Source organism: Pelophylax lessonae (genome assembly GCF_965119305.1).
Source record: "Pelophylax lessonae genome assembly, chromosome: 8".
NCBI lineage: Eukaryota > Metazoa > Chordata > Amphibia > Anura > Ranidae > Pelophylax > Pelophylax lessonae.
In genome coordinates, this window is record NC_138775.1 from 102,300,832 (window position 1) to 102,314,188 (window position 13,357).

Sequence of the window (13,357 nt, forward strand, 5' to 3'; positions counted from 1 at the left end):
CCCTGTTAAGGCGCACTCTACTAGATCTGTGAGTACGTCCTGGGCTTGTTGGCATAGGGCCTCGGTGGCCCAAGTGTGCAAGGCTGCGACTTGGTCGTCGGTGCACACTTTCTCAAAATTCTACAGAGTAGATGTTCTGGCATCAGCTGATGCTTCCTTTGGCCGCAAAGTTCTCAGTGCGGCAGTGCCATGAAGGACCCTTGTTTTTTTATGGGTCCCTGGCTGTTGGTGTTTGCTTTCCTGGGCGGTTGCTCCTGTTGAGCATTGTTTTTTTCTGATTGCCCAGTGGGTTCTCTTACAGTGTATGTAAGGTTCCTTTCTCTGATATGGGTACGGCGTTGCCTCTTCTATGGTTGCGTATCCCACCCCTCATGTCTATACTGCTTTGGGACATCCTAATAGTGATGACTTAGAGGAGGCGGCGACTGTCGGAGGACGTAAGAGAAAACGGAATTTTTGTAAAATCTTACCTGTAAAATTCCTTTCTCTGACTCCTCCGACAGTCGCCGCCCCCGCCCCTCTTTGGGGTTCTTGTTGCTTACTGCTATGCTACCAAACTGAGTTGGGAGTGGACACTGCAGGGGGGTATTGACCAGATGGGACAGCCCCCAGGGGTGTATACATGCAAATGCCTTTTGTTTTTAACTAAGTCTATATGCCTAGCTACTCCTGCGGAGCAGATGACAATACCCAATAGTGATGACTTAGAGGAGGCGGCGACTGTCGGAGGACTCAGAGAAAGGAATTTTACAGGTAAGATTTTACAAAAATTCCATTTTTTCCTATGAATATGTTAACCACTTTAGCCCCGGAGGATTTGGCTGCTCAAAGACCAGGCCCTATTTTGTGATTCACACTGCGTAATTTTAACGGACAATTGCGCGGTTGTGCGACGCTGTACCCAAATGAAATTGACGTCCTTTTTTTCCCACAAACAGAGCTTTCTTTTGGTGGTATTTGATCACCTGTGCAACTTTTATTTTTTGCGCTATAAATAAAAAGAGGGCGACAATTTTGAAAAAATGTAAAAATCTAAATTTTTTAACATTTTAGGCCAATTTATTTTCTGTTACATATTTTTGGTAAAAAAAATAGCAATAAGCGTATTTTGGTTGGTTTGCGCAAAAGTTATTGCGTATACTAACTACGGGAAAGATTTATGTCATTTTTATTGTTTTTTTTTTTTACTAGTAATGGCGGCGATCTGCGATTTTTTTTTTTTTTTTGCGGGACTGCGACATTGCGGCGGACAGATCGGACCCCTGACTGACATTTTTGACACTTTTGGGGGTACCATTGACATTACTACATTAATCAGTGCTATACATATGCACTGTTGCTGTAAAAATTACACTGGCAGGGAAGGGGTTAACTTTATTGGTGATCAAGGGGTTAAGTGTGTCCCTAGGGGCGTGATTCTAACTGTCAAGGGGCATGGCTAGTGAAGTAACCACAGAGACATGCGATCCTATATAGCAGGATCGCATAGCCTCTGTGATCACTTCAGGGAGAATGACAGACGACTGTGTTTACATCAGCCGTCTGTCTTTCTCCCTCTCCTGGGGGAGATCGCGAGTGGCCGGCGGCCATCGGAGCCACCAGGTCACACCTGCCGGCTCCCCAGGGAACAAGCTGGGGCGGGAGCGAGCTCGCTCCCTACAGGCTCGTGGGACTCGCATTGATGGGATCAGATGCCACACATATACTAAATGAAGGGGAGATTCGCCTACTGCAAAAAGCTTTAAATTTTGCCCCTAGCTGTAATGCCAACCTATTTGATTTATTTAAAGATCTGCATAAACATATCTGGGACCTTACAGTCCAGAGATATTACAGCCTAAAAACAGATAAGGATAGGGTTGTGCCATGTGTAACAGGAGCAGAGGTGGGTAGGGAACAGTCTGCAGCAGTAAGTGGAGACCTTGTTACATCAGATCTGGATATGGAATTGCTTAACATTCTGGAGGAATTACTTGTAGAGGGGGGCACAACACCAGGATATATAGTCTCCAACCCCTGCTACAATGATATCATCCATAGTAACTTCCGGCCAAAATCTACATTCTACCCTCACCATGTAAAAAATTAGTTCATTAAAACTTCCTATGCCATGGTATATGCGGATTTCACTAAAATATGTGCCCACCCCATGGGGAAGATTAACATCCACAATCAGTCCCAGGAGGAAAGAGTAGCTTTAGGTAAAAAATGAGGTTGAAGGATTATAAGAGGTGCATGAAAGTCAGCCTGCCCCCAGTCTGATGTACTCACCCTCCAGTCTGTCACCAGCCAAGTAGACCTGTCTCTTGATACAAAGAACAGGGGTTTAGTTGACACATATTTGCAAACGCATGTGAAAGCTGCAGAGCCACTTCATGGCACCCTGTTAAATATGCAGTCCTAACACTCCTAATTTAGTGTCTTTATAATGCATCCACCAAGGGGATGGAGGTGTAATGCTTCTCAGCTGGTCCTTTCCAGTTTGTACCATTGTTACAACTTAGTTATTTGAGTTTTGAGACAACAGACCAGTCATGGATGAGGGTGGGTTGGGGGAGGTTGGGCTGTCACCCTCCCACCTGTTCCCCCATCCATCCATTAGCAGCCATGTGCTTCCAGTGTGGAGACACTAAATTAGGAGTGTTAGGACTGCAGATTTAACAGGGTGCCGTGAAGTGGCTCTGCAGCTTTCACATGCGTTTGCAAATGTGTGTCAACTAAACCCCTGTTCTTTGTATCAAGAGACAGGTCTATAGTCAGTTCTGCCGCCTGGGTAGGAACTGCATGGACACCGTGGAGTATCTGTCGCAGGCGGATATCCTAGAGAAAAAAATTGTAGAAAAGGGGTACTCTAAAGAACATGTGTATAGAGCGAGGGATCGTTATCTGGAAGGTTGTTATAAAATGGAGCCTCAGGAGTCTGGAGGGGCCCTCGTGATATATTATTTATCACTAGGTTCAATGACCAGCATTGGGCCATAAAGAGGGCTATCCAGAAGCACCGGCCTATCTTGGGGTAAGATTCGGCCCTTAGTCGAGTGCTCCCAAAGAAGCCTAAGATTTTCTTCCGGCTTGCTAACAATGTAAAGAGGATGGTAGCACCTTGTAAAATTAAGACCGAAAAACAAATACAAAAAGTCCATAATATCCCTATGTTTCTAAAAATGATAGGGTCATATAGGTGTAAGCAGAACAGATGTTTGGCCTGTTCCTTTATGGAACATGGGAAAAGTAGTTTCACTTCTAAGGAAGGTCGATCCTTTAAAATCCAACAATTTATTAGCTGCAGCACCCAGTTTGTGGTATAGGGCCTGAAGTGTCCATGCGGTCTGCTCTATATAGGGAGGACAGTCCAGGCCATGCGTACCAGGTTTGGAGAACATCGTCGCTATATAGAGCAGAAGAAAGGCAAACATAGCGTGCCCAGGCACTTTGTAAAGTGCATGGAGGTTGTACCAAAGGCCTGGAATTGTTTGGCATTGAGGCCATACCTATGTCCCTCCCTGAGGGGGAAAGGTTTTCCAGATTATGTAGGCAAGAGACTTTCTGGATATTCTCGCTCGGCTCCATGTCTCCAGGGGGGTTGATCGAGGAATTGGAGGTTAGTACGATCATCTGAGCGGTCACCTTGTGGCATGTTTTGTAGTACAAGTTTCCATAGTATTATGGATTATTTATTATTATTTCTATTTTCATTATTTTTTTTTTTATTATTATTATCAAGTGTTTTTTTTGGGGTTTTTTTTGTACTTTGGTTGTAATGGCCCGTAAAATTTATATTATATACAAATTAATTTACGTATATTATAGGGTTAATTTATTCGGTTTAAATCAATGGTAATCTAAGTTTCTCTAGCGCTCATTGACAGACGTAGTCCTCGGTGATACACCACCTTCGGGTTATGTTGCCTCCACAGGAGCAGGACTAGACAGGAAATTAAAAAGCTCTGGCCACACCCCAGGGGCAGTCCCAGAGGGTATATCCTCTCTCTCTCTGCCTCAGCAAATCAGTTATTTTCTGTCTAGTTAGGAGTAAGGACCTAGACACCTTGCTGGGATCTTAGGTCCTGGCAAGAATTTTTTCTTAAAGGATTTTTTTTTAGACAGCTTTTTTCTCCAGTGTTCCTGTGAGATCTTCAAGTAAGAAAGCTGAACTGGGCGACGGGCTGGATGTTGAGATCCGGTGGTCACCCCAGTTCAGCCTACGAGCGCGTGCAGGCCATAGCTCCGCGCTGGGTCGGCCGCGACAAAGTCCCATTAAAGGACTGTCCACGCGAGTTAAACGTCTCGCTGAAACGCCAAAGACCATGAGTCACGGCGTCCGTATCGGTCGACAGCCCTCCCGCCCCGGTGGAGAGGGGTACTGTCAGGAGTTGGTGCCCGCCTGGTTCCGGTATGGTGAGTAGTATGTTCCCCCTTTCCCCCTGACGGGTTTTGTGGTGAACGCGGGCCCCTCTCTGTATGGTAAGATAGAGTCCCTCTCTATCCTACAACATGACACAGATCCTCCTACTTTGAGTGTGATTTTATGTGTGCAAAAAGCCAGGAGGCTTGGTTTGGGAGCTAACAATCTAATTGTATACATGTTTTAAAGATGTAATCTGTGGCATTCTGGGAATCTTATGGGTTAAGAATAAGCTACCTACCAGTCAGAAGCCACGGACATGTAGACTGCCTTCCTAATCAGATCTCCAGCTATTAGCAGGCCTCCCGAACGGCCATGCGGTCCGCCAGGGCCGGTACCGCCAACCACGCCATATCCCCATGCAGTGAGAGTGTTGTGTGCCCTGCAGCACACCGCTATTCAGTACGGGCCGCCGCCATTTTTTTTGCTGGATCGCACGAGCCGCCATTTTGGCGTAGCCTCGTGTCTCCAGCATGGGGGGCGGCCATGTTTGAGGTGATCCAAACACCTCGTGGAGCTTGGGGGAGGCGCCGGAAGGCGTACAGAGGGGCGGAGCCGCCTCCTTACTTCCTGGGCAGCCAGCCAAAAGACTTCCTGTTTGTTAAGACAGCGCTGTAACCTGTTGCAGTTAAACTCTGAGCATCAAGTGGTGAGCCTGGGGGTCTATCTCTCTCTCTCTCGATCGATAGGGATCCCTAGCAGGTAACACTAAGGGGCTTTTGTGGCGCTGGGGGTCGAAAAAAAAAAAAAAAAAAAAGAAAAGTTTTATTTTTGAATTATATTATCCAGGAAGTAACTGGAGTTATCATGGACCCTGCCACACATATTCCCCCACCTGTTTCCCTCGAGGGGGCCACGGGACCCGCCGGTGCACAGAGTATAGAGTCATTTACAGCAATTTTGGAGTCTATGGTGGCTCGGGTGGAGGCGGCCTGTCAGGGACGGGGGTCAAGGAAGCGACCCCCGCCTACCCCTATACCATCTGACACCTCTGACTCAGATTCAGAGGTGGTCACGGCAGTTGCAGGTTCCTCTGCAAGGGCTGTTATCCCAGGTAAAGCCCCCTCAGACAGTGAGGAGGACGCTTCTTCTCCTGCTATTATTCAGGAAGAAGCATTGGTGGACGCACTAGTTGTGGCAGTGCAGGAAACCTTAAAACTTGAGGCTTTACCGGCAAAGGCAACTGAAACAGAGATTCCTTTTGGTACTAATAAGCCCATCAAGACGATGAAGGCTTTTCCTGTACCTAAATGTTTCGGTAATCAGATTAAAGGAGAATGGGAGCATTCTAAACGTACCTTTACTATTTCCAAGCGTATTGCTAGACGCTATCCGTTTGAGGAATCCATCATTAAGAAATGGACGGTACCACCAGTCGTGGATCCGCCTATTTCCAGGCTGAATAAAGCCACGGTTATTCCAGTGGAGGACACTTCGTCCTTTAAGGATCCGGTGGATCGAAAGATGGAAGCAGAGTCCCGCACCATCTTCTCTCTGATAGGGTCAGCTTTTAGACCAGTAATTGTTATTGGTCTAGTTTCCCAGACACTTACGGAATGGGCGAAAATGGTACGCCAAGATCTTAGGGGAAAAGATATTCCCCAGGAGACATCTGATTTGATGGAACAGATTATACAAGGGCTACAGTTTATCTGTGACGCAGCCTTGGACACTACTCCCTTATTAGGGCATGCATCTAAGACAGCGGTGATCCTCAGACGTGTGCTATGGTTAAAATGCTGGTCAGCTGACCTAGGTTCCAAGAAGACCTTGACAAATCTCCCCTTTCAGGGGAATCGTCTATTTGGGGCCAACCTAGATGAAATCATTAAGGATGCCACTGGGGGCAAGAGCAACAAGCGAGGACCTTTCTTTACCGCCCATAAAGGGCGCCCGGCTGGTACTAGCGGGAAAGGCAAGACTCCTCCAGGAGGGTTCAAGAAGGGCTGGTCGGACAAGCAAAGGACCAACCCAGCCAAACCCGAAGCAAAGGAGTACACAGCCTGAAGGTGCGCCCCCACCCGGTTTCAGGGTGGGGGGACGTTTTCACCGGTATTCAGGACATTAGATCGAGCATCAACCACTACCACCGGTGCGATTCTTCCCTTCCAACATTTAAGTACTACAGGAAGCGGTAATTACCGTTCCCTGAATAGATCTTTTCCTTTACTTTTTCCTAAGATTAGTCCCGATACCTCACAGGAATCGGATCTGGTTGACCAGATAGGCCAAGTAGCCTCTAGTCGGGTGACTTCGGTCCCTGAGGTTCAACCAGAAAAGATCACCTTTCCTGATAACTATCAGGTATCTGATAAATGTGTGGGAACAGAAAACGACCAGACTTTCTCGGATGGTCGGGGCCAGATACCTCTAGGGACGCCTGGTTCAGATCCAATCAGCGCCAGTGGTCCTAGAAATTCTAGGCTGGCCTCCTCAAGCCGGCCTGGCCGACTTGGACATGTTAGTCGTAGACGTTCCGTGGGAACTTCGTCTCAGGGAGTGTCTGTGGTCTCAAGGACCAATTTACCATCATGCTTTACAGTCGCTGGGTTTAATGGCCTGGCCATTGAGACCCAAGTACTGAAGGACAGAGGTTTGTCAGCTTCAGTCATTCCTACCCTTATTAAAGCAAGGAAAGCGACTTCCAGCAAAGTCTATTATCACACATGGAAAACTTATATTGCGTGGTGCGAATCTTTAGGATTTCCTCCACGTACCTATTCGGTGTCTCGAATATTGGCCTTTTTGCAACAGGGGGTTGAGCAGAAGCTAGCCTTGAGCACCATCAAGGGTCAAGTTTCAGCATTAGCAATCTTCTTTCAGAAGCCTTTAGCTACCAAATCCTTGGTGCGGAATTTCATCCAGGGGGTGCGGCACCTGGCTCCTCCAGTCCGCGCGCCCTTACCGCCTTGGGATCTTAATTTGGTTTTGTCGGTTCTACAGAAACCTCCCTTTGAAAACATCAGGGAGATTCCCTTGCTTACTTTATCCCAGAAGGTGGCCTTCTTGGAGGCTATTACTTCTGCTCGCAGGGTGTCAGAACTGGCTGCATTATCATACCAGTCCCCATACCTAGTGATTCATAGGAATAAGGTAGTACTTCATCCTAAGCCATCTTTTCTTCCCAAGGTGGTTTCAGATTTTCATCTGAATGAAGATATTGTACTACCTTCCTTGTGTCCTCAGCCCAAGCATCATCGGGAACATGCGTTGCATTCCTTAGATGTGGTTCGGGCAATCAGGGTATACCTGAAAGCTACGGAATCATTCCGTAAGACGGATTCACTTTTTGTGATCACGGATGGCCCCAGAAAGGGTTTGCCTGCATCTGCCGCGACCATTGCCAAATGGATTAGACAAACGGTGGTACAGGCTTATTCTATTAAGGGTCAGAGTCCTCCGTTCCCTGTTAGGGCGCACTCCACTCGAGCGCTCAGTACTTCCTGGGCCTTTCGCCATCAGGCGTCAGTGGTCCAGGTATGTAAGGCGGCCACCTGGTCGTCAGTACATACCTTTACAAAATTCTATAAAATTGATGTGACGGCATCGGCGGATGCCTCATTTGGCCGCAAGGTTTTGCAGGCCGCAATTTGAGGAGACCGGTGGTCTACCTCGAGGGTTTTTTTCTGTTTGAAAAAAAAAAAAAATTGTTTTCTCTTTTTGTTGAGTCTCATCATTAAGGATGAGCATTGTAAACTTCTAGTTGGCACCGGTTGGGCCTTCTAGATTGGGATTTGATTTCCATTTTCCCACCCCTCAGTTGTGATACTGCTCTGGGACGTCCCGAAGGTGGTGTATCACCGAGGACTACGTCTGTCAATGAGCGCTAGAGAAAAATGGATTTTTGTAAAATCTTACCGTAAAATCCTTTTCTCTTAGCTCATTGACAGACGTAGTCCCCGCCCCTCTGTTTTTTTGAGTTGGGTTAAAATCTCTAAAGACTGCTTTTTCACATAACTGATTTGCTGAGGCAGAGAGAGAGAGGATATACCCTCTGGGACTGCCCCTGGGGTGTGGCCAGAGCTTTTTAATTTCCTGTCTAGTCCTGCTCCTGTGGAGGCAACATAACCCGAAGGTGGTGTATCACCGAGGACTACGTCTGTCAATGAGCTAAGAGAAAAGGATTTTACGGTAAGATTTTACAAAAATCCATTTTTAATTTTATGGATTTTATGGTATCAATTTTATGATATAAATTTTAGGATATTAATTTTATGGCAGTACTAATGGCCCTATATGGCATTAGACTGGATTATGTATGTGGTTAAAAGGTTGCCTGTAAGTCCCTTGTTCCTCCCCTCCCATATGGGATGGATTACCTCCGGGTTTGGCCCTTTAAGTTAATTGATATTAGTAGGGGCATGCATATAAAAGGAGGCTGGGTAGGAGTAGGGGCAGGACCTGAAGGAGGCCCCGCCTCCGAAACGCATCGTCGTGGCAACCACATCACATTTCAGAGTTCCTTCATACCCCTTCATACTCCTGTCTGCAACCGAGCGACACCTCGGCCGAGGCTGTGGCGCACTTGCGCAGTTGAGATCAGCCGGCGGACCTGTGTGCAGGCGCACTGTGGTCCCGCACGCAGGCACTCGGTGGGGAGACCGGAGACAGACGTAGACGGACGGGCTGGGAGAAGTGGTGTCCCCAGCTGGATGAGAGCTGCAGGGTGGACCGTAGGCCATCCGAGAGGGGGAGAAGGTTCTTGCAGATGTGCCTGTCTTTGAGATGAAAAATGTGAGTGCAATTGTTTAGACTTGTGCTATGTGTCTCTTAATAAATGTTACTACTCGAGGTCGGCTGTGCGCTGTTTGTCTCCTATTTGCAGTTGTATTTTTGATCAGGTCCGCCACCCAGTGGATAATAGGAAGAGCTGCAACGACCACGGATTGAAAGACGCACACCACAGCAAGTTGGGGACTGTTCAGTGGATCAGCGCCTGTTCTGGTGATATCTCACTATTCATGTGTGATTTGATGTTCATTGAAATCAATGGGCTGTCTTGTCTTGTGGATCAAGAACAGGCAAGCCGCTCAGATGAGGTTGTAGATCCGGTGTGAGTCAGATCCGTAATCCAGATAACACTTCAAGCACAAAAATGGTGACCGCACTCCGACGTAGATAGAAGCATAGAAGTTTTATTCATCACCAAAAAATCCAAACAGGACTGACACATCACAAGACAGGTGCATAGGTTGACGCGTTTCACAACACTATAGTCGCTTACTCATAACCATACTAATTAAGCGACTATAGTGTCGTGAAACGCGTCAACCTATGCACCTGTCTTGTGATGTGTCAGTCCTGTTTGGATTTTGTGGTGATGAATAAAACTTCTATGCTTCTATCTACGTCGGAATGCAGTCACCATTTTTGTGCTTGAAGTGTCCTGTCTTGACTTTGTGTGTCACACTCGTGGAAACGGAGCTTTAGTTTACGTTTCCACTATTAGGATTTAGAGTGCGACTTTGATCCAACTTTACAATCTCTGGATCAAAGTTGCAACAAAGTAGTGCAGGCACCTTTTCAAGGTTGCTGATTTTAAAACTCGCATAGATGGGAATGGATGCCATTGAAATCAATGGGATGTCTTGTCATGTGACTTTGTATGTCCAAAATCGCATGACAAGTCAAACTAGTGGAAACGGAGCTTTAGTTTACGTTTCCAATATTGCAATTTAGAGTGCGACTTTGATCTACCTTTACGCTCTCTGAATCAAAGTTGCATCAAAGTAGTGCAGGTACCTTTTCAAAGTTGCATAAATGGGTACGGGTGCCATTGATTAGTCGCACTAGTGGAAACGTAAACTTAGTGTGGTTGCCTGTACTATGATCATTTTAGACTGTGAGCTGAGACCCCAGAGCACTTCCAGCTTCACTGACCGTTCCCCTCGCCTACATGCGTCCAGCTTCCTTCTCCTATGATAATCTTCATTCAAAGCCCAGCACAGATATACTGTATGTGTGCACTGCACCTCCCCCCGTGTCCTGTTTTTTTTTTTTTTTTCTTTCTTCATTTTTTATTCATGAATTAGGATGTACAATGCACCTTTTTGATGGGAGAACAGTTAGACAGTAGTTACAAATAGTTACACAGGAACAGTGTCCCTCCCTGGAAGTGATGTCACTAGCTTTCAGTAACCACACCCACTTGCTGCTCTTGGACTCAGCAAGAAGAGGAATTGAAGTCACGTGACAGCACTGAAAACTGGAAAATAAAGGGAGAAAAACTGGGATTTTTTCATTTTGACACATAAGGCTGAACTCGGCTCACATTAATGATTGCAGGGGAGGAATTAGGGTATTAGGCTGTACTTCCACTTCAACAAAGGTTTCATGTAAGCATCTGAAGCATATTTATAATGACAGCTTCTGCTGACAACCCAGTGACTACTCTATAGGTGTACTGAGAAGAGAGGGCATAGAAGAGGCTGGGAGTGGATGATGCTATCAGAGTCGATAATGAGATAAGTGTTTCTGACCACAGATACTTAAGACTGCTACCTCGATTTGAGTTGTTTTTTACAAAATGAGGCAAGCATACAATATGATGACAGCTGCAAGTTAGATGTGAAGCTGTATTTCTACTTCACAGAAGTGCAATTTAGTGGGCTGTCTAGAACAGAGATAAGATAGGGCTGTCTGTCTTCCAAAGGGCACCACGGTATTTACTGTGCCTCTTAAACTAGCCATGCGCAATACAGTCTTTCACAAATCTTCTTTAGTCCTGCCAACTACTGGATGTAGTTCTACAGCCTACCTGATTGGATAGCTAGGGTAGGTTTTTATATTACAAAGTTATGGGAAATCTAAAGGAGATTATACAGTCAGATCTGATTGTAAAGCGTATGGTGAGATTTAGGAGTTTATTGCCATTGGTGAAATGTTGTGACACCTAAATTAGACACCTACGGATACTTTACACTAAATCCAGGCCACCAATGCCTTGGCACATTGCCTTACAGTGTAACATTGGTGAGTTCAAAAGGAGACTGTAGAAAAGCCCTTTCAGTGGTTAGATTGGCATATTATATTATGTCTAAAGCTGGATACACACTATACAATTTTCTTTATATTTTCTCCTTTAGATTTACAAAAACCATGTAATATGAGGTCAGACCTAAACACTTTCAATTTGTATGCAATCAGGCAGGCCCTTGCACTACATAGTTGAAGGTAAATCTAAAGGAAATCTACCAACAAAAGTTGTATAATGTGTATGCAGCTTTAGAAGAGGTTGAAGTCATCTGCTTTAATGAACATTGAATTTCTTTATTTCACAAAAAAAATGTGTTTTGTGACTTTAACTTTCCATTTTCTCAGTTTGGGGTGATAACACTGGTATTGGGTGAGGTACAGTGATGTCATTATGTCTGACTTGAAAGCTTCTAGCTTTGCAGAAAGATTGTTGAGGACAATGTTGTCCTCTATGACACTGAGGACTACAGCCAATTTGCAGATGGGGTCTTTGTTGCACAAATGCCTGTGTAAAGATCCTAGAATTTGAGTCAATAAAGAGGGGGACAACATCCTGATCTCCTGCCATCATTGCATGAGTGAACAATTGCCAGGTTAAGTAGCACAGTGCCGAATAGCAAAAAATGCCCTGGTCCAAAAGGGGGTAAAACCTTCGGGAAGTCGAGTTATTAAAATTAAGTCCCACTTAAGTCTTATGGTTTTTCACCTTAATGCATTTTTTGTATTACAGTGAAAAACCTTCTGTGCTTCAGCTACCCTCCACTCAGCTCCCCTTTTTCTTACCTGAACCCGATTGTTCCAGTGACGAGCACGAGCCCAGCGGTTCCAGCCGCTGTCTCGAGTTCTCATTGGATAGATTGATAGCAGCAGGAGCCATTGGCTCCCATTGCTGTCAATTAAATCCAGTGACACGGGGCCGAGTTCTGCTGTGTGTCAATGGACGCAGCAGCGGGACTCGTGAGTGCGCCTGCATGGAAAACAAATCTCCTTGGGGGCACCCGATGAAGATGAGGGGCCAGGAGCGCTGCCAGAGCACCCCAGAAAAGGAGGATTGGGGCTGCTCTGTGCAAAACACTTGCACAGAGGAAGTAAGTATAACTTTTGTTATTATTAGGGGGAAAAAAACGAACCTTTACAATCACTATAACACGCTGATTCGGCATGGTGCATCAATACTCCTGTGGATCTCCCCCTAGCCTGAACAGATTGGTCTTTCAATCTCCCTGTCTACAGCTTTATTCAATGGTGCACTTCTAGAGCCTAATACTAGCCACTTGAAGACCAGGCCTATTCTGACACTTTTTGTTTACATGTAAAAATAAGTATTTTCCTTCTAGAAAGTTACTTGGAACCCCCCAAACATATATTTTTTTAAGCAGGGAACCTAGAGCAGGGGTAGACAACCTTTAAGAGGTGGAAATCTACCTGTACAACAAGGAAGAGATCAAAGGCCCCTGGGGTGCGGTGCCCTTTTTTTCTTGTTTGTAAGAAGGTAACTAGCAAGCCCTCAATGAAAAGTAAGGACAAGCAGAACATGGAGAAAAGTTAGAACATATAAAACTAATGTTACTGTAAAAATATAAATGAAGCCTACCTAAAAGTTAGCTTTAGCCAGAAACTCTGCATACACTTTTATTCACAATTTGTTAATGTCTGGGGAGTAATTAGTTACCCCCTTATGTCTGATGCCAGAGTCCTTCTTGAAGGCAGAACATCTGGTACTGCAGGCTGACTTGATTAGTTTTAGGCCTGGCTTTCTGCTCTGAGTTCTGGACAGTGTAAGTAGTAGGTAGGTCAGTGTACAGAGGTCAGTAGTAGGTAGGGCAGTGGACATGGGTGAGCAGGACAGGAGGGCATTGTACAGAAAGGTCAGGAGGACACAGCACTCAGGAAGGCATGGAACGGGCATGCCACTGGGAGCTCAGGATGGTACAAAAGTTGCTACCTCATGCAGAGCAGTGCACGCTACTGTGGCAC